Here is a 23,901-nt window from a genome sequence, read left to right as displayed (position 1 = left end):
CGGTTAGAGAAATCCACTCGAACACTAAACTCAGACATACTTCACATTATGGAAGCTGAAGACAAACAACTGCAGTTAACTGGACAAAGTTACAATTTGAGGACGATTATTGAATTTAAACTGTATTCATGTGAAGCACTGATTAAAACCATGCCCGATCCAGATGCACAACATTTAAATTAACTACTCTTTATAGCTTTTTTTATGGTCATACCTAACCCCTCAAGTATAACTGTTAGGTTATTATCTGGATTTTATTAAGGCCGCTACATTTATGTTATGTCAGTCTTTGAAGTTTTTCAAATGGAGATAGCTTTGGTCGTCTGCGGTTACAAGCGAATGCAAACAACTTCAATTTAATTTCAGAGAATAATACCGAAAGTTCTCAGGGGGTTTTTTCGTCATGAATAGACCTAGGCAAACAATGTTGATTTTGAACTACATGAACCGTGGCTACTGATGGGAGAGCAGAAATCATCAGTGCTTCTCCACATCCAAACAGACAGGCAGGTAATTTTAGACCCTGGGAGAACAAATTGGCCTGTTTCACCCACTCAGGTCAATCAAGGGAGTGAGGGGGAAGGGAGAAGAGACGGACGGACGGACGGACGGACAGTGAAACCCCTGAACGAGTGAATACAAAGATACAAAGATGAATGTGTTAATGAGAAATGTATACACAATCATTTAAAAACAGTGACATAAAACACAATAAGAAGGATAGGGTACTTGATGTGAAATTAAACCCCCATCCTCCCACCGGTGGTCCATGTTCCCACTGTTGCCTCTCCTGATTTAATTGCCTGGGTAGGAGTGAGATCAGAGCAGCCGTTCAGCACTAGGCTTTTATCAGACTTCAGAAACAACAACAAATAAGAAAATGAAAGAGATGAGAGAGAAAGAAAGATAACAGACGAGTGAGGTAAGAACTCAAAAGCCAGTAAAGCTTGATGAAAAGGCAGATAAAAGCTCACATTAAGAATACAAGGAGGACGAGAAAACGTGAGAGAAATAAAGGGAGGAAAAGGAACAGAAACAGGGAGAGCCGGTGGTCCACTTCCTTCTTTTCAGCTATATTTAATTACCCCAGTAGGAGTAAGTTCAGTAGATCAGTAGATCAGCAGTAGGAGTAGCAGGCCTTCATCAAAGCAGCAGTCACTGCTTATTAGAATATTATTACAGAACAGCAGCAGCCAGCAGTGGGCTGATTACTGACTGGGTCCAATGGGAGGCCTAATTTCACTGGAATGTACGGAGGCTGAAATGGAGAACAGGGATAAACACAGAAATACCATTTATAGACTAGACGTTTTGATATGCTTTTATAAAAAAAAAAAAAAATGGTGTCCACAGGAGCAAGACTAAGAAACCAGAAATGTTTTATCAATATACTGCACAGTGCTTTCTCAAATGGCGTTCATTGATCTCTTGAACATTACATGTTGCTTTTCAAGGTTCTAGTAGAATACCAAGCATTAATATGTAAAATCTTGAATATGTAATTCCTAAGGAAAGTTATTCTGATATTCAAAATAATGTGTTGTTTGAGCTGATGGTTGATTTCATGAATGTTTGTGTAACTTTTTGGGATTCATCCGGCAGATCTTTGAAAGCAGCAGAAGTCATCGTTTGTAAAATGACCACCTTCTTTTGCAACGTATTCATTCAAGTTGTGTATGTTATGACTACAGTTTAAAGCAGGGACAGTATGCATTTTTCGTATTCATGTAAATGCAGCAAACATTTTAGAATAAGAGCCAAAATAAATGCATAGCTTAGAAGATGGGATGGGAAGATAGTTACAGTAGAGAGGGAATATTTTAACATGCCTTTGCCTTTTTTATTTAAACCATCGTGCTTTGGACATTTTGATTCCTTATGCACATTTGTTTTGTTTTTTAATCTGAGGAAGTCAGGGACGTCTTGGAAGAACAAAACGTCTAACTTTTAAGGTGCAGTTAGACATTGGAGCCCAAACACAGGATACAGACCCGATCTAGGAATACCAATTCTGGGATGAAACGCAAGTAGAACAGCATGCTGGGTAATTAGCATTACCAACAGGAATTCAGATCACATCTCCTCCAATCAGGACAGACACTGAACTCAGGTTGATTGGTTGGTTGAGTGCATGAAATTGGGCAAAGCGATGCCTATTATTTATCCTCACATTTGATATGGCTGGTTGATACGGACTCTACCACACAATGCACACGTGCGCACAGACACAACTGAGCACGCATGCCTCTACAACACACACCAACACATTACATCCCTCCAAACTCACGCGCACATGGAAACATACACACACCTAGTGTGGTCCAACCGACGACCACCGTGACTGAATGAGACACAAACACACAAACCACAAGCATCCAGTCGTTCCTGACAGAGAGAATATTCATGTTAAAGTTTGACTTGGTACAATGCATTATGTGTGTGAGCACAGGAGACAGAGAACAAGAACAATTCACTTCTACATATTTAAACTGTGAAATAATGTTTTTCCATTTATCCATGTTTTTCAAGGAATTTAGCCTCATAGGAATTCTGTTCTGTATCTTATAGGAGATCTAAGCAATGTTTGAAATGATTTCTTTTTTTGGTAGCAGACTTTTTGGAAATATGAGGTATTCTCTGAGCAGTTCAGTCAAACAACTGCCTTGCCAAGTTGGATATCTACTATTTTGCAAGTTTGTACTAATATGACTTGGATCATAAGTTTACAGTAAGTCACATTCCTTCCAAAAAAACCCATTGGTATCAGCCAAGGTGGTGTGGAAGATTTTGGGAGAATCATCCCAGTTTAATCCCTGCAAACATAACATCATGAAGCACATACTATACCGAATTGAAAGTAGCACTTTCAAGCAAACTCAATCAAATGTCTGTTTACTTCTCTGCATCCTTTTCTTTCTTTATCTGTTTCAAACAGACAGACACTGCATCAACAAGAGTGTACACCCAATATGAGATGCAGGAGTGCGTATATGTGCATGTATGTATAAAGTACAGACATAGTGAGTCAAGGTTGGCCTAATTGGAGGTTGTTTGTATGTCTGGGAGAACGTGTAAATGATGGAGGTAAGAATCTGAAGAGGAGGGAGGGAGCAGGTGGCCTCCTTCATCTGGACCACAGCTGTAAGCAGCATGACTCACACACTCCTACCTTGACCAAAAAAGACACACACACACACACACACACACACACACACACACACACACACACACACACACACACACACACACACACACACAACACACACACACACACACACACACACACACACACACACACACACACACACACACACACACACACACACACACACACACACACACACACCATCTTGAATCAGACTACAAGGACCTCCATGTCACCCACTGATGCCTGCTTTGATCTTGGAGAAAACACATTCTATGAATAATTTAATTTAAATAATAAAAGTTGGGTTAGTTTTGTTGCAATCGCTCACTATGCAACAAGGAAGTTGTTGAGCATTATCCTAAGTCTCTCACCTTTTATCCATCTTACAGAAAGTTACAATCTCAGCCCCACTTTTCTAAAACAAGGTGATCATTAACCCCCAAGAACTCAGGTGTTGTAAGTTGACATTAAAAAGTACAGAGTATAAAATACTTGATTCTGGTCCACTCTTGTACTAGGTTAAAAAAAAGCTTTACTTTTTCTACTTGTAATTTAGTGTTCTTTACTTAAGCCATGGGCAGCTCTCCTCTTTCTGGGGTATCACTTAGGCTACAGGTTAATTTGCTGTGTGTGTGTGTGTGTGTGTGTGTGTGTGTGTGTGTGTGTGTGTGTGTGTGTGTGTGTGTGTGTGTGTGTGTGTGTGTGTGTGTGTGTGTGTGTGTGTGTGTGTGTGTGTGTGTGTGTGTGTGTGTGTGTGTGTGTGTGTGTGTGTGTGTGTGTGTGTGTGTGTGTGTGTGTGTACACACAAGGAGGGGACAGGGGGCTGCTTGCCCTTCGGGCGTAGTTAAGGTCCTTTGGTGCTCAAGTTTTTTTCCCTCTCATTTCACTTTGATTCCTGGAACAGTTAACATTGTACAGACATGAACACACACACTCACACACACACATCTAGACAGACTGACAACAATTTGGGCAACAGCTCAAACACTGTGTTCAATTAAACCGCTAAGTGACACACTCACATCCCCCCTTCCCCCCTTCTTTCTTCATTCACTGGAAACTATTGTTGCTTTGATTTTAATCAAATTTGGAGCATTGTAAAATCAAGAAAGCATAGGAAATTCTTAATTTCACGGTAAAATAAATTATTCGCTGAAGTTTTATTTGAGCGAATAATTGAGCTGATGATTTGCAAATCTTGCCAAAATCATGAAGATGCATGGATTTCTTTCCCCCATTTGATCATCTTAAATCAAAGTGTCTTAGTACAAAACTGTTCTTATCATTTGGGATGGGCTGAGGCACATTATAGTATTTGTTTGTCAACATGTTCAGCAGTTGTAGGAGCAGCAGAGGCTGACACACAGCTTAGTGAGGACATTAAAGTACTTTGGAACCCTTAGCGTCTGATTGCCGCAATTTGCGTAATTCTCTGAGTCATAACCGGCTTTAATCGTAACACACGGACATGACACAAACAGTATGATAACAGGCTCTGGCGGGTGACACTTCCCTGTTCAGGACATTACTGGGGGAGTAGTGTAGTGGTCATGTTTCTGAGGGGCCTCAGTCTGGGGGGTCAGACTTTGAAACCCACTGGATTGGGGTATTGGTGGGGGAAACATCCGGGTAACCCCCTGCTGTTTGTAGATCATATGTAAGTAAATGCAATGCTTAACCCACATAGTATGTGTTGAGTTGTTATTGTTCTTTCTTTTCTCCCTGTAGACTGTTTCTCTACTTATTTTAAAGTCTTTCTTTTCTACATTCTTCATGGCTTTTTGAGATTCCAAGTCCTGGATTGTGGTTTCCCTTTGCCATGATGGTTATTTGACTGAACTTTGGCATTGCTCATATTCTGAATTCTTAGCATACCCTTTTCGTGGGGGAGCATTGGAGAATGATTTTATTTTCCATTGTTAAACAAAGCCAATGGATGCTTGTTTGTACTTATTGGCAATAAAGCTGTTCAAATATATTGCGTGTTTTCCCTTAACGAGAAAGGGCAATATTTACTTAGGCATTATTATTTGTCTTTTTGATAATTGTGGTAACATCGGCCAATATATAAGGCGTGGAAACCTTCTTCTCAAACATCCCACTGAAATAAATACCTTAAAGTCATACATGCTGAACCTGTTCTGATTTTGATTTCATGAACTGTTCGCTGCTGCATCTTGTTACTGATTGGCCAATGATCCAAAGGAGGACATGTTTACTTATTCAACCAGAAAAACTACAAAACCGATATAAGGCAGATATAGAAAAGAGAGTATGTATGGCAATAAAGCATGTGCATAACAGTATAATATGGACTTGGCAGTCAAACACTCTACCGAAGCCTGGATATGCTCAAGTTATAGACAGCGACATTAAGGAACACAAACAGGCCAGAACAGAAACAGCACCACAAGGAATGCTAAGATGCGGAACAGAGAGTCACTATTCTCCAAATGTCACGCATATTAATCTTGGATAAAAGAGAACGCCGCCACAAACTGTTTGTCTCTTCTTCCTCCTTTAAAGGAAAAAAGATTGCCTCTTCTTACTGCCTGTTCGCAGCCACAGATCGACTCAGTTTGGTTTTGGAGAAGCCATCCTAAATCTGAAGAGCTAAGTTTATGTCATGGGATATTAATCACCACCTCAGCTACAACATACTGGTGCACTGACAACCCCTCATGGAGCCAGAACACTGCCTCACTAGTGAAGGAGTCTCAACGACCAACAAGAGAGAGCTGCGAGTAGGAGAGTCTACTGACCAGTGGCACTACAGTTAGGCTGCGGGAGCTGTTCAGTTGGACAGGAAAGCACTGCAGTGTTCGGTCAAAAGGAACAATAATCTTACAGGTATTCATTTCTTTTACACCATCTTCAGACCTCTTAACAGAAAGATAATCAGAAAAGCTTGCAGCTGCATCAAATAGGACCAAAGGAGCCACCACCACCCCACACCTTTTGGAGACTAAGGCTGTCCGTTGGCCTGAACTTAAAGTAAATGTACACATTTACACGAGTCAGGCTTGTTGGGGACTTGCTGCTGAAAATGGCAGAATATGAATAGCATTATTCACAAGAGATCACAAGAGTCTTACATTATGACTGGTAGATATAACATTGGCATCATTCGTTAAGTTGACACAAAAATGTCCCAAATTGGGATCAATAAAGTACTATCTTATCTTATCTTAAGTGCGCTAAAAAATAGCAAAACTTTAGACGACAACAAAATTCATTCTAGAGTACAAATGTGTGCAACTTGTGGATGGAAACTTGTCTGTTGGCAAAGACGTTTTAAAAGGATGATTTGATGGGTTTTGTATAGTGTTTAAAAGTATATTGAGCTTAGCCCTGCTGCTTCACTGAACTCCCTGAACCCTCCTGGAGAGGAATTCTTTAGCTGATCCTACTGCACCAGAGGTTTTTCCTTTGAGTAAGGTATTATCTGCTACTATGATAGGATGTATGAAGTGTGTGAGCACACTTCATAGCAGCAGAAAGAGATAGCCAGATTGCCAGCTTGTCTGTGCTTTCCTGTAACGTGACCCCAGGACAACATCTTAACATTCAAATGGTTGTTCCAGTAAAAGCATTGCTAAAACTAACATTGTGCAAAGACAAACAAAACAGACTTAACTGGAAAGTAGTGAAGAAATCGTGTGTTTGTGTTTAACTTAATCTCATGGCTAAATGTTGCACTGACCTTTCTTTTGTTAATAGAACTCATAGTTATCCTTATTATTGTTAAAGTGTAAACATCGCTACATCTCCAACACTTTGTTCAAGATAAATAACTCTGTACTGCTGTCCTGGAGACAGACTTAACTCAGGCTTGGTATTAGATAGCAGCAGTCACCTCCGTTCTACTGTTATTTGCTCCTCAGAATAGTAAAGGTAAACTGCATGAAATCAGTGTTACAGACAGTTTTATCAATATTGATATAATCTCAAACTAAACACCAGTGCTGGAATGGAAAGTTCTCCCCTTCAAGCCTCCTGCTATCCCTTGGCTTTTTACTTTTCACTCATCAAAATGAAACTGTGGCACGGCATTGGAAAATGAGACATAAAATAGTTTGCTGTTATTTTAATAATATAGTTTTGCTTAATGTGTGTGAAATAGGCTTTATCAGTTTCCATAATTGTTTATCCACCTGCCTTTACCTCGTCACCTCTTTTTCCATCACACAATGTGTTTTTTCAAACATTCAAGGTTCAAGGCTTTTATTGGTCATAAGAACATAGCTACAGTGTAGTTATGAAGATGAAAATCTTAGGTCACAGGCAGGGCCGGCCCGTAGCACTGGCGTTATAGATGTTCGCCTAGGGCGCCAGATCTGGGGAGACGCTGCGCTGGTAGCTCTGGGAGGGAAACACATTTTTTTTTTTTACCGTTGTTGCTCATCCTAATTTTCTGCCTTGATGTAACAATATTCATAATTAAGTAAATGTAACACCCTTTTCACCCCGGTTACACTTTTCATTTGCCCTGTACGATGGGCGCTGTAAGTGATGAAAATGGGGGATGTTGGCTTATCAGGCGCCCGCAGCTCACAGCCAAAGTGCGAGTGAGCGTGGGAGCGAGCGAGGGAGAGAGAGAAGAGCCGGTACCGGCGCAGTTGTTATTAGAATCTGGTGCTAGCTGCTCTAACGGATATAAGAAGAAGATGTTTCTACAATAATGTGGAGGGAGAGTCCTCTGCAGTCAGACTGAGAGGCTGATAACTACAGCTCAGTGAGGTAATGGACTCTGAGTGTTTAGATAGTTCACTTTAGTCTAAGTTATCTCAGTGGGTCTCAAACGGTTTGGTCACAATTGATGTAAACACAGATTTCCAAGGCACGCCTTTATAATTATTGGGATAAACAGGTTTGAAATCATTTCAATGTATACTATAGGACAGTAAACCAAAAATATCCTTTAAAACTGGAGAGATAAAAAAAAATGCATAAATAAATGTTAACTAGGTAAAATAAGATATGATGAACAACAAAAATTAAATAAGTTACATTTATTTGTTATTGGCTATGGGTTATTGGTTATGTTCACATACTTATTTGATTATTAAAATGTAAACCGATCTTTTTCATATGGGTGTTTTAGAGTTGTACCCCCTAGATCTAGTAGTAATTATGCTCAAAGTGCACCAGATTGAAGCATTTTACTTTAAAATGTTCAAACATTTCTTCCCCCGGACCCCCCTAGAGGATGTGGCGTCCAGCCCCCATTCCATTGTGTATTCCTTGGACACTCTATTGATCTTTATCTTTTCTACTGTACGATTCTCTGGCTGGGGGCGGGGGCTAAAATCTCGCCTAGGGCTGCAAATTGTCTAGAGCCGGCCCTGGTCACAGGCTCCTCCAACAGTGCAACACAATAAAACAGAAATACAGAAAGAAATAGTGCAAGTAAATACAAAAAGAAAAATTGTAAAAAAAAGTGAAATAGTGAAATGAGAGTCTATATACAAGTTATTGAAATATGATATATTAGATAAATAATTTCTAAGTAGCAGCCAGATGAATGTTATTTCAAAGTTCAGGTGTTTTCTCCCCTCCTCTCCCCCCTTTGCCCTTTTCCATCCTTTCCTCTTTTCTCCCCATCTCCATCCAATATATCTCACACCCACCCATCCTTTCCTCCACCACTCTCACAGACCCATCAGTGCTTGTACATCCATTAGTCAGTGTTATCTTCATGTCAACAGTTCCTCTCAAATATTTACAATAGTCCCCAGTGGGGAGACATTCAACTAGGGGTGGGATGATTCACCCTTTGTTAATACAATCACCCCAAAGTAACTCTGTACCACTCAGAAACACATGCACATGAGTAATAGGCACAAGTGTCCAAAAACATGTTTGGTACACAGAACAACTTGACCGTTAAGAGCAACCTTAATAAAGTATATAGACGGAAGAGATCAAGTTTGAAAGGAGCAAACGAGTGAAGGTACCAGTGTGTATCTATCTTTGAACCTACGATAGACACATCTCATTTTAGAGCTGCAACTAATGATTATTTTCATCCTGGATGAATATGTCAATTATCTTGTGGATTAATACACTAAAATGTCAGAAAATGGTTAAGATAAATGTCACTCAGTGTTTCCCAAAGCCTACAATGACTAAGTGTTCTTTCTGTCTTCATCTCAACTAGAGGAGGATCAAAGAAACCAGAACATATTTATATAGAGGAATCAGAAATGGTGACTTTTTATAATCTTTACTCAAAATCATAAATTAAGTCAGATATCAAAAAGAGTAGGTCTAGGTTGATCAGTTATCATTGCCGTCAATTATTACACCTGGGCAGCCCTCCAAAGTGGAAACAGTGTGTGAAACACTGCCATAAACTCAGTGGATGCGATATAAGTCAGGCAGCCCAAGTAGATGAAGCAATGAAACAAAAACTAAACAAACACTTTCAAATATATACGAGCTACCAGCAGTGGCAGATAGGCCACCCTAGGTTAACCACAGATATGTTGCAATACACAGTGTACATACAAATATACATATGTCACTCACACAAACTTAAGCTTGCTTACACACACACATTGAAAAGCAATAAAAAGCAGAGAAAAGATACATTCAGAGTGAGTCAGCAGTAGACGGATAAACAAGATGTGAGAGTCAGCGAGTTTATTTGACATTTCTCTCTCCTCTTTGGCTCTCATGGCCCATCTTTAACTGGGACCTCCTGCTGTATTTGTTTTATAGTCCGGACACCGTAGGACTGTTCAGAGAAACACAAACTCACTGACAGACACACACATGTATGCATCAGATACACACATTGTACACACAAAAAACAGACATTGCTTAAGCGAAGGAGGAAATGTAGTAAGACGTTAGTGAAACACTCAAGCATTTCTTCATGGAGTTTCTTGCGAAAGTTCTGTCCATTTATTGTAAGAGCTAAGATATTAAATCAGCAGTAAGCTAGCACTTGAACTTCAAGGACTTCAATCTATAAATTCTGTCTTGTTAAACTGTTCTGGATCTAGAGAAAAGCATGTTATCAGAAGCATGGACAATCCTCTTTTTTTCACAACCCAAATGACTGCTTTGGCTGTGAACTTCTTTAAGAATTCCCTAGGACATGGAACATACTGTAGGTGTAGGTAGGTAAGACAAAAAGAAAGTGCTCTCATGATAATAAGTTTGAAGAAATATTATTATTATTATATAATATAATGTGGAAGGCAAAATTAGTGTAGAGCTGCAGTTAGGGGCGCACACAGTTTTGGGGACTAAATATGTTGTCTTGTGTTTATTTTCCTATTTGACGAAACAATAGGGATGTTATAATAGTAGAATGCCATACTGTAGGTGAGCGGTATAAAACTGGTTGCGATGAGTATCATTTTTTTAGCCCCTTCGTCCCTTAGCAAAATGTCTAACAGAAAAATAAAATACATTGATGATAGGTTGGTGGAAAATAAGATCAACTGCTCCATTCTTTGTTTTATATTTTATATTTTATGTATGCACCACGACATCAAGTCAAATTCCTCGTATGTGTGAACCTACCTGGCAATAAACCCGTTTCTGATTCTTTTGACGTTTTATTACGTGCAATAAAAGGACACAGAAAAGAACATAAACAGATGAAGACAGATGAAAGTAAAAAGGCTGCATTTCATATTACGGTCATCATGAAGTCATCAGTTTTGTTGATGATGATGATGATGATGATGCACCTTCCTGGGTAGTCTTTCAGCCAATGCTGCACTGCTAGTTAACCTTATACCTCAAAGGACTACAGAGTAATCAAGGAACACCCACACATCAGCGTAGGTCCACCCAAACACACACACCCACCCACCCCCCCCCACACACACTCTCCTGGCCTGATGATGAGCTGGCACATGGAGCGATCCATGTGCACGTCTGGGTGTGAGGGGTAACGTTTCAAAACACACTGCCAATTCTGCTCAGAAACAAAGATGAGGCTCACACACATCTGCACTAGGGGAATAAAAACCACATCAAATTCCAGGTGTGTGGAACATTTGGGATGAACATCCTGAACTGATGTGAGCAGATGATGGAAACAATATTTGGAAGCAAACGATAAACATTGGTCTTGCCTATTAGCAATTAGTCTTTATTAATAGTCCTAATCGCTGAATGCATTTGGAGTTTGGAAATATTGACACATGCATGTGAGGGCATTATGAAAAATAACTTATCTATCTCAAAAAAGAAATGCCACGGCTCAGGTTGGCTCCGTCAGACTTCATATGTTACACTACATCAATTCTATGATCACACACACTGTTTGATATCATATTTCTGTTTGTTTCACAAGTTCAGAAACCGTCTCTCAAAAATATTTTCATGCCTATCTTGTTTCAAGCTTTGGAAGAGACTTGCACATTTTGCAATAACTAGAATAAACTTTCCAAAATCGTAGTACAAACACATGTCGATTTTGTTTATACACTCATCACCTTCTGCTCAAGCCATCAGAAGGGTCTGATACTGAATGAATTTAAAAAGCCATACATCTATTCTCAGCCTCAACATCAGCCTGTCCTGTGACAAAGTGCATTTCCTGTGTTTACATACTTTTTCTACTCACTTTCTATGTATTTGCATCTGCATTGTGGGTGGTTTGCATGCAGACTGTGTTGAATGCAAGCTTGACCGCTGATTCATCTGCTCTGGAGGATCCAATAACCATTTTTGCTGAATCTGATTTGTGTCTATTTGGACGCTCTTATTCAGCTCGGAACGCCCTGAACTCGAGCCGAGGGCGTCCAAAACAATTAATAATTTGAGAGAATATCGAGAGTTTTTATCGCTTGAAATGACGAAAAGGAAAAAGGACAAGGACATCCCTCTGTTGGAGGGGCAAAGGAGTCTGGTGGGATTCTTTTCGCCGCCAGCAAAGCGCGTTCCTGTGACGAAAAAAACAAAACGCCGCCCTGTCGGCAGGGAGATGTAAAGAGATAGTATAAGGAATGGCGCAATTCAAAATTGTGTGTGTGTGTGCATATGTAAAGAGATAGTATCTATAGGGGACGGCTCAATTCAAAATTTAAGTCACGTGACACGACGTGACGTCACCCCCCCCGCTCTCGGGGTGGACGCCCTCTCAGCCCTGGTCTGGCGGAAACACTGAGTGGAACTGTAGCTCTGGTCTCAAGAATTGATGGTGGTCTCTGGGTTGAGAACATCACCAGGAAAGACACTGGAGAGAATTCCAGGATTTAGAGCATATTTGATCTCCAGACAAACCACACTCAGAATCAGAGTCAAATGCACACTCATCGTGAAAGAACAATATTCCGACTTTGGGCGCGACTTCAAAAGGCTGGAGAGTATTACATTCACATGTTTCAGTGTGGTTTTCTCCTCATGCACCAAAATCCCATTGTAAGTGATTACTAATGTCAGTAGGATGCATCCACTGGGGGGCCATGAATGTCTGTACACATGATGCTAATCTGTACAATGGTTATGTCAGTTTGTACAAAAGTGATGGAATAATCAACATTACGATCCCAAGAGCCAGAAGTCAATCTGGACACGGACAAACCAAATGTGACATTCCTTAACCATGTTTTTTGTTAGAAGGGGAAAACAAAGTCATTAAAACACTCCATCGTGCTTTGGGTTCAATGCGTCTCAAGCCCCCTCATAACTCAGGTATGGCGTACATGGTGTTCTTGGTCCACAATCAAAGTAAGTACTACAAGCCCCTCAAACAGACACACTATCCATTTTTTCTATGAACCTGCTGAACTGAATCAAAGTTGTACTTGCTATTAAGCAGGCAGTGGCAGTTTTTTTTAAATCATGACCTCCAAACTTCCCCTGCAACAGCTGAGTAACATCTCACACTGACGCTGTATCCACAGCTACATACTTGCATGCACGAACACACACAGGCAGGCAGGTCAGAGACTCTTATTAATAATTCCTATTCTGGTGTGTTCTCTTGGCAGACTGAGCAGTGCTGCTGCAGTGTGTAGCCTGTCTGCACAAACACATCAGAGCTTAACAAAATAACATCTTTGGCCTAAATAAAGTTTTCATCCTAAATGGTGACTCATCGGTCTGTCACGCTAATGAGGGCTTCCCTTTCTTCTATCTCATTTCCCCCCACTGTTTATTACTGTATGCTGCTTTTTAAGAGTGTTGCAAGAGCAACATAGTCGCCTGATCGCAATTATTTTTGCATAAAAGTTGAATTCAATAATCAAGGTCATTTAAAGCCAATGATACAAATGTGGAGACAAAACATTTTTAAACTGGGTTCCTATTCATCCACCATAATAAGCCAGAGCACAAGGTTCTAATGTCAGAAAAAAACCATTGAAAAAGATCTTGATTATCTTCCTCTTACTGCTGCTGGACTTCGGTTTGAGCTTTTATGAGACCATATTTGTTGCTTACAAAGCAAGATGATTTGAGAATTGCCGATAGAAGGTCTCCTAATCTATGGTGGAGAGTCCCCTCCTCCTGTTAAGAGTAAGGTCTACTCAACAGTTTTAGAACAAGCTCTGACTTTAATAACAGAGACTGCCGGGTCACATCCTCTCCCCTATTTAAATTGATTCATTGGTCCAAAGTGACAAACAAATGAGGTGCAATCCAAGCCACAGTCAAACTACTTTCAGCCTTCAAACAAATGGATCCATTACTCTAACCGGAGTGCTTGGAATGTATTTTGTCTGACCAATTACAAAGGAACATAGACATTTTTGAACACAGCGCTGTTTAAAGTCTGAACACCCTGTAAGGCTCTGTAATACGCTCATACAGCATTGAGCAGGGACACAGAACATGTGGAGAAGGCAAGAGTGGGTTTGAGTGAAAACATCACAACACATCTGGCAGAGTTTGTATTTGCCATCAAAATGATTTGATGTAGAGGAGCAGAAATTGTAAAAATGAAAAAAATAAGCATTTTGTTATGATTGATCAACTTCTATAACAATCAAAGAGGCAGACTGCTTGTATTCCTTACCAGGCACATACATCAATACTGAAACATCTGCATGGTACGGGATCTCTCCTGTGTGAGTGATTGATTTAGGATTTGTTTCTCTTCTGGCACTGCTGTTGTTTTTCTCTGCCTGTAATCTGTTCAATGTGTCAAAGTCTGTCATATTATTCAAGACTGTTAACGGCTCTGCGTCATAACGGTCTGGAGTGTGAACATTAATGGGGAAGGGGGAGGGGGGAATCTTAATAAGTCTATCCATCGGAACCTGACCTCAATGTGTCTTTATGGTTTCCAACACAAGGTTGAAGTTAACCTCCCTTTGCTTTGCTTTGTTTTTGCTGCCTGTAACTACAACTCACATGGAAATATGCTGTACAATATACTGCCATGGAGCCAATATATCATCTCCAAAAACTGTATGTACTGTATGGTGAGGAGCACATAGTGGAATATTTGCTGTCAACACTTTTTTATATTTTCAAATTAACACAATAAATCCCAGATTGATAGAATGGAAACAAAAAGACAATAAGATCAATAGAAGACATTTTTTTTTTAATCGTTTATTTGAACCGGGACAGTGCACATTAATGAACATTTTAAACAAAATAATGCTTTTAAATGTAAAATAGCCGGATTTTAGCTTTGAGCTAGTTTCCATCCGTAGTAGTAGTAGTAGTAGTATCTTAGCGTACAAGCAAATATTAAATTAACACGGTTATCAGTGTAAGTAAGGAAACAAACAGCATTTCACTCAATTATTTTCAACCTTACTTATTGACTTTTAACGTTTTGTTTTGGAAGTGTCCATGGTTTGCAAAGCACAATAAGAGCAGAAGGGTCTCACGCAGGGCATACGCAGGAATCATCACGGGTGATTAACATTGCGCAGGAGCAAAATTACCATTTTAAAATCTTGTGGCTCAACAACACTAGACGCTGCTGTTGCATGTTATTGGTTGCCCTGTTTCTTTTCAGTTTTAGATACAAAAGTCAGATATCAGTCCAAAATATCAGCGTGACAACACATCCGTCTAACAAACAGGTTTCATCAGATACTCTCAGATGATCAAACACTCTCTGAGACCCGCTGGTCACTGAATGTGCCACCATACAGCTGGGGAGCGTTCAAAGGCTCTCAGGTAGGTAGGCAGGTGAGGCATGCAGGCTGCGGCTGGACGCTCTCATCCAAATTCCCCCAAACAGACACACAGCCTCACACAAGTGGCACATTCCTTGTATGACATAGTGCCCAAATAAGGGGCTCAGGTGTTTCTCCCTTTGTAGTTTCACAAACACTAAGAAGGAGACAGAAAGTGAGTGAGACAGAAAGAGAAAGCGAGGAGAGGGATGTGAGGAGTTTTCTTTTTCCTGCCCCGTCTGTGAAACCATATCCCTCTTTCATTGTGTCAGTAGCCCTTTTGTGTACGTTGCTGATGAGGCCCCCTTGACACTGAAGAGGTTATGCAGCCGATACCCGACTCCCATTGAAGACACTTTTCTCTCAAACACATGGACACACATACATGCACGCATCCCTCTTTTCTTCAGTTTTCTTACACACAAGCCTCTGTCTCTCAGTTTCTTCCTTTCTTCTTTGTTCCCTCAGTCTTTTAATCACTTCTCTGCCATCCTAACACAGATACACAGGTCACACCACAAAAAGATACCACAGGAAAAGTGTTGGAAAACACTTACATCACCGCTGAGAGGGGGAAAGGGAGGGAGAGAAGAGTGGGAGTGTGGTGGGAGATATATCTTTTCTCTTCTACACATCTGCTACCATCTGCATGTCCTTTTCTCTGGTTGCTGCCTCTTGTTTTCATTATTCCTTCTCTTCACCCTTGAGTGATATCGTGGTATTGACAGACCTATAGCTTCTTTTCAGTCGCCTTGATTGGAGCATATTTCAGTCGTTAATGAAAATGAGTAAACTTTCATCACCTTGAGACGTAAACTCGCTAACCATCCCCACTACTAGGGATGGGTATCGTTAAGGTTTTAACGGTACTACTACTTTTATCGATACCGCTTATCGGTCCGGTCTTTTAACGGTACTTTTATCGGTTCTTTTGGAGAGAAAAATGAGGTAAACTAACTATATGTTGTATGTCAGGGACTACGGATGGAAATTAGCTCAAAGTTCAAATCCGGCATATTTACACTTGAAGCATTATTTGTGTAAAGTGTTCATTAATGTGCATTGTCCCTATTCAAATAAACGATTAAATGAAAAATGAAAATAAACAAATTGTGAACAAAACTAACATTGCTTTTTATTTAAATTAAATACATAATATTTCACATCAAAAGAAACAACAACGTTTTAACAAATGGTATTAAATAATGTGATGACTAGGGATGGGTATCGTTAAGGTTTTAACGGTACTACTACTTTTATCGATACCGCTTATCGGTCCGGTCTTTTAACGGTACTCTTATCGGTTCTTTTGGAGAAAAATATGAGGTAAACTAACTATATGTTGTATGTCAGGGACTACGGATGGAAATGAGCTCAAAGCTAAAATCCGGCATATTTACACTTGAAGCATTATTTGTCTAAAGTGTTCATTAATGTGCATTGTCCCTATTCAAATAAACAATTAAATGAAAATTAACAAATTGTGAACAAAACTAACATTGCTTTTTATTTAAATGAAATACATAATATTTCACATCAACAGAAACAACAACGTTTTAACAAATCATATTAAATAATCTGATGACAGAATTGTAAACAGAATGGCTGAAACTTTAACAAACTAAATAACTCAGTTCCCTCTAATCATTAACCCATGTTTGAATCATTGAGTTCGCTCCGTGTGTTGCTGCTAGCATACATAATATACCTGACGTGGAAACGTTACTCGTGGATGGGGCTACAGAGCTACTAGAGAGACAGTCGAACCCGGTGCATTTCTCCATCTGAACGTGGTGCACTTTTGCAAGATGTTTAGACAAATTGCTCGTGTTACCGCCCTGACATGCTAAACTCTTATTGCACTTTAGGCAACGAGCGAGACGGGTAAAGTTTAACCACACCTCGGAGCACGTTCTTTCCGCCATCTCCTCCGTGTGTGTGTGTGTTGCTGCATGTAGCAGCTGCTTGTGTGTAAACTGCCCCGCCCCCTCGCACACAGACGGGGGAGAGAGATCTCTCGCCTGGATTGGAGAGATCGAAAATACTAAAAATGACGCATTTTGCAGTCTTTTTGCATGTTAGAAACGGAGTTGGCGACACTAAAACTGCAATATAATGTTTGCGTAGCAATAATACACATGACATATATTTTACATGTCTCCAGTACCGATAAAAAGACCGATAACGTCAAAGCTTAACGGTACCACGGTCTTTAATAATTCAGCCCCGGGGCCCGTTTAATACCGGGGCTCGGTACCCATCCCTACCCACTACTCAGGACACCATACTAGGTCAGATTTATTAAGCTCCACTCCAGACTCCTGGTGGTTTTTCCTGTGACTCACAGAAAGTGCTGGAGTTCCCCTTGGATAAAACACACCTCAGATGATGGACCGAAGTGGCCACCATGTCCAAACATACACTGGGTGTGTTTAAGTGCGCTGGGGTAGGTATGAAACAAAGGGAAGTAATATGTGTGTCTGTTTGAACTACAATTAATGCTTCACTGTTGAATACTTCAATCATTCCAGTTTACAATCATGTCGGTCCATAATGGAATTTCTTCATAATTTCATCCGATTAGACATCTGTTTAAAGTTGTACTTATTAGCAAATACATTTTTGAATTATGGCCCAATATGTACCAAATAAGAAATAATCCCTTAAGGTGTGCCTAACATATTGCAATAACAAGATTGAAAGAAAAAATAATCAGTAAAAGCATGATGACAACTCTTTACTCTATGTGATTGTGCGTGACATTGCACATTTTAGAACACAATACAACATTACCACTGATTTTCTCTTGGCTTAAATAACAGCGGATCTTCTCTCAACGCTCTCTGTCGCTCATCCACATATTTTAACTAGTGGTATAATAGATCATTTGTTCAACTCAAAATATTTAATCTCCATCTTTCATGATTTAGGGAGCAGCCAGACGCAGAAACATTATCATAATTCATTGTTGAGGTTCTACTGTATGTTTCATTTTAATCAACCCATTAAAAAGAATGCCCAAAAAAAACTTTTTTATAGGGTGCATTGTCCTGAACCGCCCTGCCGCAAATATAAAAGCATTCCATATACTAAATCTGTAGGCTTAGACTTAATCCACAGCCGGCAAAACACAGGTCCATAAAAGGCTTGAAAGTAAACATCAAATGAACCTTCTCAATTTAAAGTGATTGAGGTCATTTCTGGACAACTCCACAAGACACTTGTATCTAAACTGACAAAAAACTAGAGAGAATAGCTTACAGTGCAATACAGAGCCTCCTGTTGATAGAACAGCCACTGACAGCTGGAACGGCGTCTATGAGCGCCTGTGTAAACAGATACATCTTAAATACAGTGTACGATTGTGCGGGGACTTGGCATCAGATCATCCAGGATCAATAAACATTCAAACAGACCAATGACATGGACTGTTTCATAAATTAACAAAATAGACCAGATGGACAACTAAAGCAATTACTAATGATATCTTTCTCTCTTTACACCCAGAGAAGCTGTTCTAGGTCACAAACTACATCCCTACATGATCCATTTTACAACCAAACTGGCCACGGTTCAGTCAGTCGGTTTGAATGCAGTCTCAGGCATCCCATATGCCTGTGAATGATTTAAACCTTAATTCTATAATACAAAAAGAAAGTATGTTTTCTCCCATGAAACAACACAAACAAAGCAGTTGGACAAATATTAAAAACACATTTAGCATGGAATACATCCTTGTTGAACCACAAATACTTCTGGTTTACATATATTCATCTTGTGTCAGCTAACAGGGCACCTACAGTGCATACCTTACACAAAACTCTGGCTGTCAACATACGTTTACAAGTACTCTGTGTGTGCAGTGCACATAACAAACACATTTATACGCAGCGATGAAAGCAACGCGTAACAAAATGTCTCCCATCTGCCAGTTATTTTTAGTTTGAAAGTCAGTAAATGGAGGCATGGGAAAATGTGTAAAATGTTTGCTCTCAGAACGAACATAATATTATGAAAACTAAAAATAAATATCCTACCACAGTTGCATAGCAGACATATTTCCAAGGATTTCCATCCCAGTGTTTGTGTCTGACGGCCACAGTGAGGCTACATCAGCTTCAGAGGCTTTGAGTGCGATTTCCCTTCATTTGCATATAGGCTGGGTTTCCTAACCATTCAGCGTAAATACAATTTGTTTCCTTTTGCATTTCTTTTTGCCCCTACAACTCTCGCCTAGCCACAAGAAAATAACAAACTGATGCCAAGTGGTCTTGGAAGATGTTTCAATAAACATTTTGTTTCTCTGAACTTTATGATGCCTCTGCTTTAATGACACATATGCACAAACATACAGATGCTGAGATACACACACAGAGAAACCACTCTAAAAAGATTCCCGCCTTACTTCAGAGAATATCACATCCACACACACTTCTTACCACTATATTAACCACCCCTTGCCTCTTTTCACCCCCGCCCTTATTCCCCTCTTTTCCCATCCTTCCATCCCGACCTTTCGTCAATTAACAACCAGAGGTTGCGAAGCAGCTGGACAATAAAAGCAGCTTAAAAGGACACACTCCCACGATGTTTACGTTAGCCAGCCTTGAGCAGTAATGAAATTGAACAGTAAAGAGGGCAGTTGTGTTGCTCACTGGCCAGGTTAGTGCGTCTACATTTATCTCTGGCTGTCACAGTCCAAACGATGTGAGGACAGTCAGGGGCAAACGCTGTGTATGTTTGTGTGTGTCTATGGGACCGTGTATTCTGGAGAGGCCTGGGTCCGGGGGCTTTTAAGACCCCGTTCAATAACACAGTCTCTCCAAACAAGCTGTTAGGAGGATCAGATTAGACATTAAGGGAGGGAACTTGCTCTAGATGAAGGATGAAAGAGTTACTGCTTGTTGAGAGGTTCACTATTCATAACGGAGACTGATGCTACACCATCACTCTACCTGTAGATCTAAAAAGATTAGTGCTGCAGTAGTATGAGGAAGATGGATCTCAAATGTAATAGTTTATAACTTTTAGTCAAGGTTGATGGTGGTTAATAAAAACAAACAGAAAAACATATTATTAAAGAAAGGCGGCTTTCTTTTCCAAGCTTGTGGGGCAAAAACTAATTATCTGAATTATTACTACTTTATGTTTACCTTACTTTAATAAAAAGGGTTTTCTCCACTTAGGATGCAGACTTATTTAAGGTCAAATGTTTTTTTAAGTGACATCCCAATGTCTTTTTCATTATGAAAAGCTGGAGGTGCTACAAGAATACTGTGAAATTATCAAAACAATGAATCTAGAGTGGAATATATCCCATATTCAGGAAAAGTACTTTTGACAAGCAATTGCTGCAATTACTTTTTTTCAGGATTTTACATCTACTGTCAATGTAAGCGGTGGTTATCGTTTAAAGCCAGCAGTTTTACCAGTGATTGGTTCTTAATTTCCTCAGGTCTGGTAAGTCAAAGTATGAAACTGCATTACTTGACCTAATGCCTTTGTAATAATTGGACACAATTAGTTTTGTTCATACTGTATGTCTGTTGAGCACAACAAGCAACAACGAAGTTTGATAAGACTTCGCAGTGAGGTCACGAGATTCCATGAATTGGGACCCAAGTTAACAACTATTAATAGCATCAACTGTGGTGAGTGAAGGGTGTATACGTCCATGTTGCATGTCAGCTGAGTAGCAAGTACAGCATGTAGTTCAAGTTCAGACTGACAAATGGTAGAAAGACATGTTAAACAGATGTCGATGCTGCTATAAAGGCTTGTGGAGCGGTTTCATCCCGTAGCACAGCCACATCCTCTGGCTTGATTTTGACAGACACAGACAGACAATTCATCTGTGGTAGGGGGGCGAGCTACAAATCTCTCCAATCACACATAGTTTCATCTGCAAGCCTTTCATCGGGGATTACTTCATGTACACACGGCTATGGGCCTTCTCCCTAGAGTCTGTGGGTTTTGAGCTGCAGATAGTTTTGAGGGCTGCAGGGTCTGAGGTTGGCGCTCATCACACGATCAAACACACTGCAGAAAGACTTGTGCCAGTATGTGTAACATTGATTTAGAATGTATTTCTTCAATCCAACAGTGCTAAAGACAGCATGGTTTATATAGTGATGAGTGAAGAAAGAAAGATGAACTGTTGCTGTATAGCATTAAACCCCATTTGCCAAGTGCAGTTTCAGGAATTTACGAGTAAATGTAGTGCAGTAGCTACACTTTAATTTGAGTTCATTTGGTGTCAGCTATGACCTTAACACTAAGAAAGAGCAAGTACTGCAAAGTATGGGGGATGCTGAACTATGTGCGGCTCATTTCCAAACACAGCACCTCAAGACATTGAAAATAGATGGAAAGATTTATTATCCCCAACAATCCACCTGTTATGCAGCCTCAGGCTTAGACAAAGCTCTACATTGTGAACCATTGGCTGACAATCTTCCATAAAACAGTAAACGAAAAACAGATTATCAATGTTGCAGTTGAGTGAAGCAGCAGCAATAGGTCGACATAAAAATAATAACAAAGCAAGCTGGCAGATACACATTATTCTTAAGTAAAACATTTCACCAATGCTAATGTTTATAATGTAGGTATTCAGTGTGTGGACAAAATATATTTTTAAAGTACATAACATGAACCTCATAACCGCCAAAGTAAATTATTTCAAGGCCAGCCAATTAAGCACCATAGACTCCTGAAGACAACTATTTCCATGCACACAAACAAAAACGGACCAGTACACTTGCAATTAATTCACAACAACAGCATTAGCAGCAGGAAGAAGGAAAGAAAGGAAGAAACTACATTTGGTACTTAGCTAGTTGAAGTGAAGCAGGATCCTCTCAGTCCTTCCAGAGGCCAAGCGGCAGTCCCGAGTTAGCAAACACCTGACGGGAAACTTCCTTTGCACTTGAAGTGGCGTCCAAATGAAGGCTCCTTCCTGACACCAAACTTCCACTTTGTTTGGGTAATGACATAATAAATCCGTAAAGCGTAAAACAACTGAACGAGCGTTTTTTTTTTAATGCGACATTGCAAAGTTTTACAGAGGAATAATTTGCTTGCAATTTAGCAGCACTGCTAACGTGTGGGCGGGGCCATGGCGCTTTACATTTTTTATCATTTGCAACAGGTGAGTCCGGTGCATGTGGTTCATAAAACATGTGTTGTATTCTATGGTAAAACATCACACCGCTTACGTTTAAGAGCTTTTTCACATACAAAACGCTATCAGTTTATAAAAGGAGGAATTGTTCCAAATTGAACTTCATAGGCCTTTATACAAGATAAATAGCCCATCAACTACCATACCTTCATAAAGTAAGACAATCTGAACACTTTGAATACATATTTTCTTCTCACACATGCATGCTTACTGACCTTATCACATGAAATCAACATACTAACCCTCATGATCAAAATTATAAATTACCCTCCATGTCAAATTGCATGCAAAGCCAGGCAAAACAAACTTTTCCTCTTTTTTTGTTTACAGGAAGACAGACTATTTCTGTAGGGAGAAGATATACAGGTTTATTGTGTGACTAGACCATGCTGGCCATCTTTCAGCACCCTGAGTAAATGCTGGTGGTGTGACAATAGACCAGCTTGATCCGAGGAGGCTGTCACCTCAGTGCTTATCAGGCTGTGGATCTTCATGCTCTCACACATACACACCAATAAGACACACATGACCTTTGTCATCACCTGAGAACCTCCACATGCTTATGTCATTAGAAATAAATACCTTCAAGAAGTAAATCTTCTGAATTTAGATGAAGCAAAACACATTCAAAAGGATAAAAAATCCAACTAAATATTAATATCTCAACCCATACTCTTGTAACTATCGCTGGATCTTGCCTCAGCTGTGGGAGTGACAGTTCTCTTTAGATCTCCTCCAGCCTGAGAGCAGATAACAGCCTGTCTGAGTGCTACTTGTTACAGGATGAAGCCACCCTCATCTCACACACATGCAATCCCCATCTTCACAAATGTATCTTCAGTGTAATCTACTCCATCTCTGTAGGCAGCACTCCCCTTCTAAAGTACCTCCAGCTCACTCTCTGCTGATGAATAGCAATCAAGTGCCGCTTGTAGGTGAAAATGTCACTTAAACCGTTATTTACATTTCAGTCATTATCACAACCCTCATGACGGGCTCATGCGATCCCAGTCTGTTGCACTTTGAGGTTTCAGGGGTGGCTTTCCGAACCAGGGAATCATTTTTCCTTGCTTTCCCTCATCGAGACACAGCTATTGTGCTCATTTTCCTTTTTGAAAAAGAGGGGATCATTGCATGACACCTGTGGAAGGACAGCAAACCACTTCCATGCTGTGTCTCAACAGCTTATTCCAACTTATTTTAAGTAAAAGTTTAAGAATATTTCTGAAAGAATGTGCCATCTTGAGCTCTTCAGCACTTAATTTCCATGTATGTGTGATACAAAATTGGAAACAGCAACATGGCAATCCAACAGGTTCACCCTGAAACATTTACAGTAATTTACCTTTATCCTATATTTTCCTTTTCCTTTCAAAATGTTCAATATAGTTATTTTTCTTTCTGATACACCTGGAACTTGTTTTCCCCCCCGGTCAGTAGCTTCAGCTGGCCTTAAAACTAAACCC

The sequence above is a fragment of the Trematomus bernacchii genome, unplaced genomic scaffold (genome assembly GCF_902827165.1).
Source record: "Trematomus bernacchii unplaced genomic scaffold, fTreBer1.1, whole genome shotgun sequence".
NCBI classification, from domain to species: domain Eukaryota; kingdom Metazoa; phylum Chordata; class Actinopteri; order Perciformes; family Nototheniidae; genus Trematomus; species Trematomus bernacchii.
The sequence above is the reverse complement of the archived record's forward strand: the minus strand, read 5'-3'. Positions refer to the sequence as shown.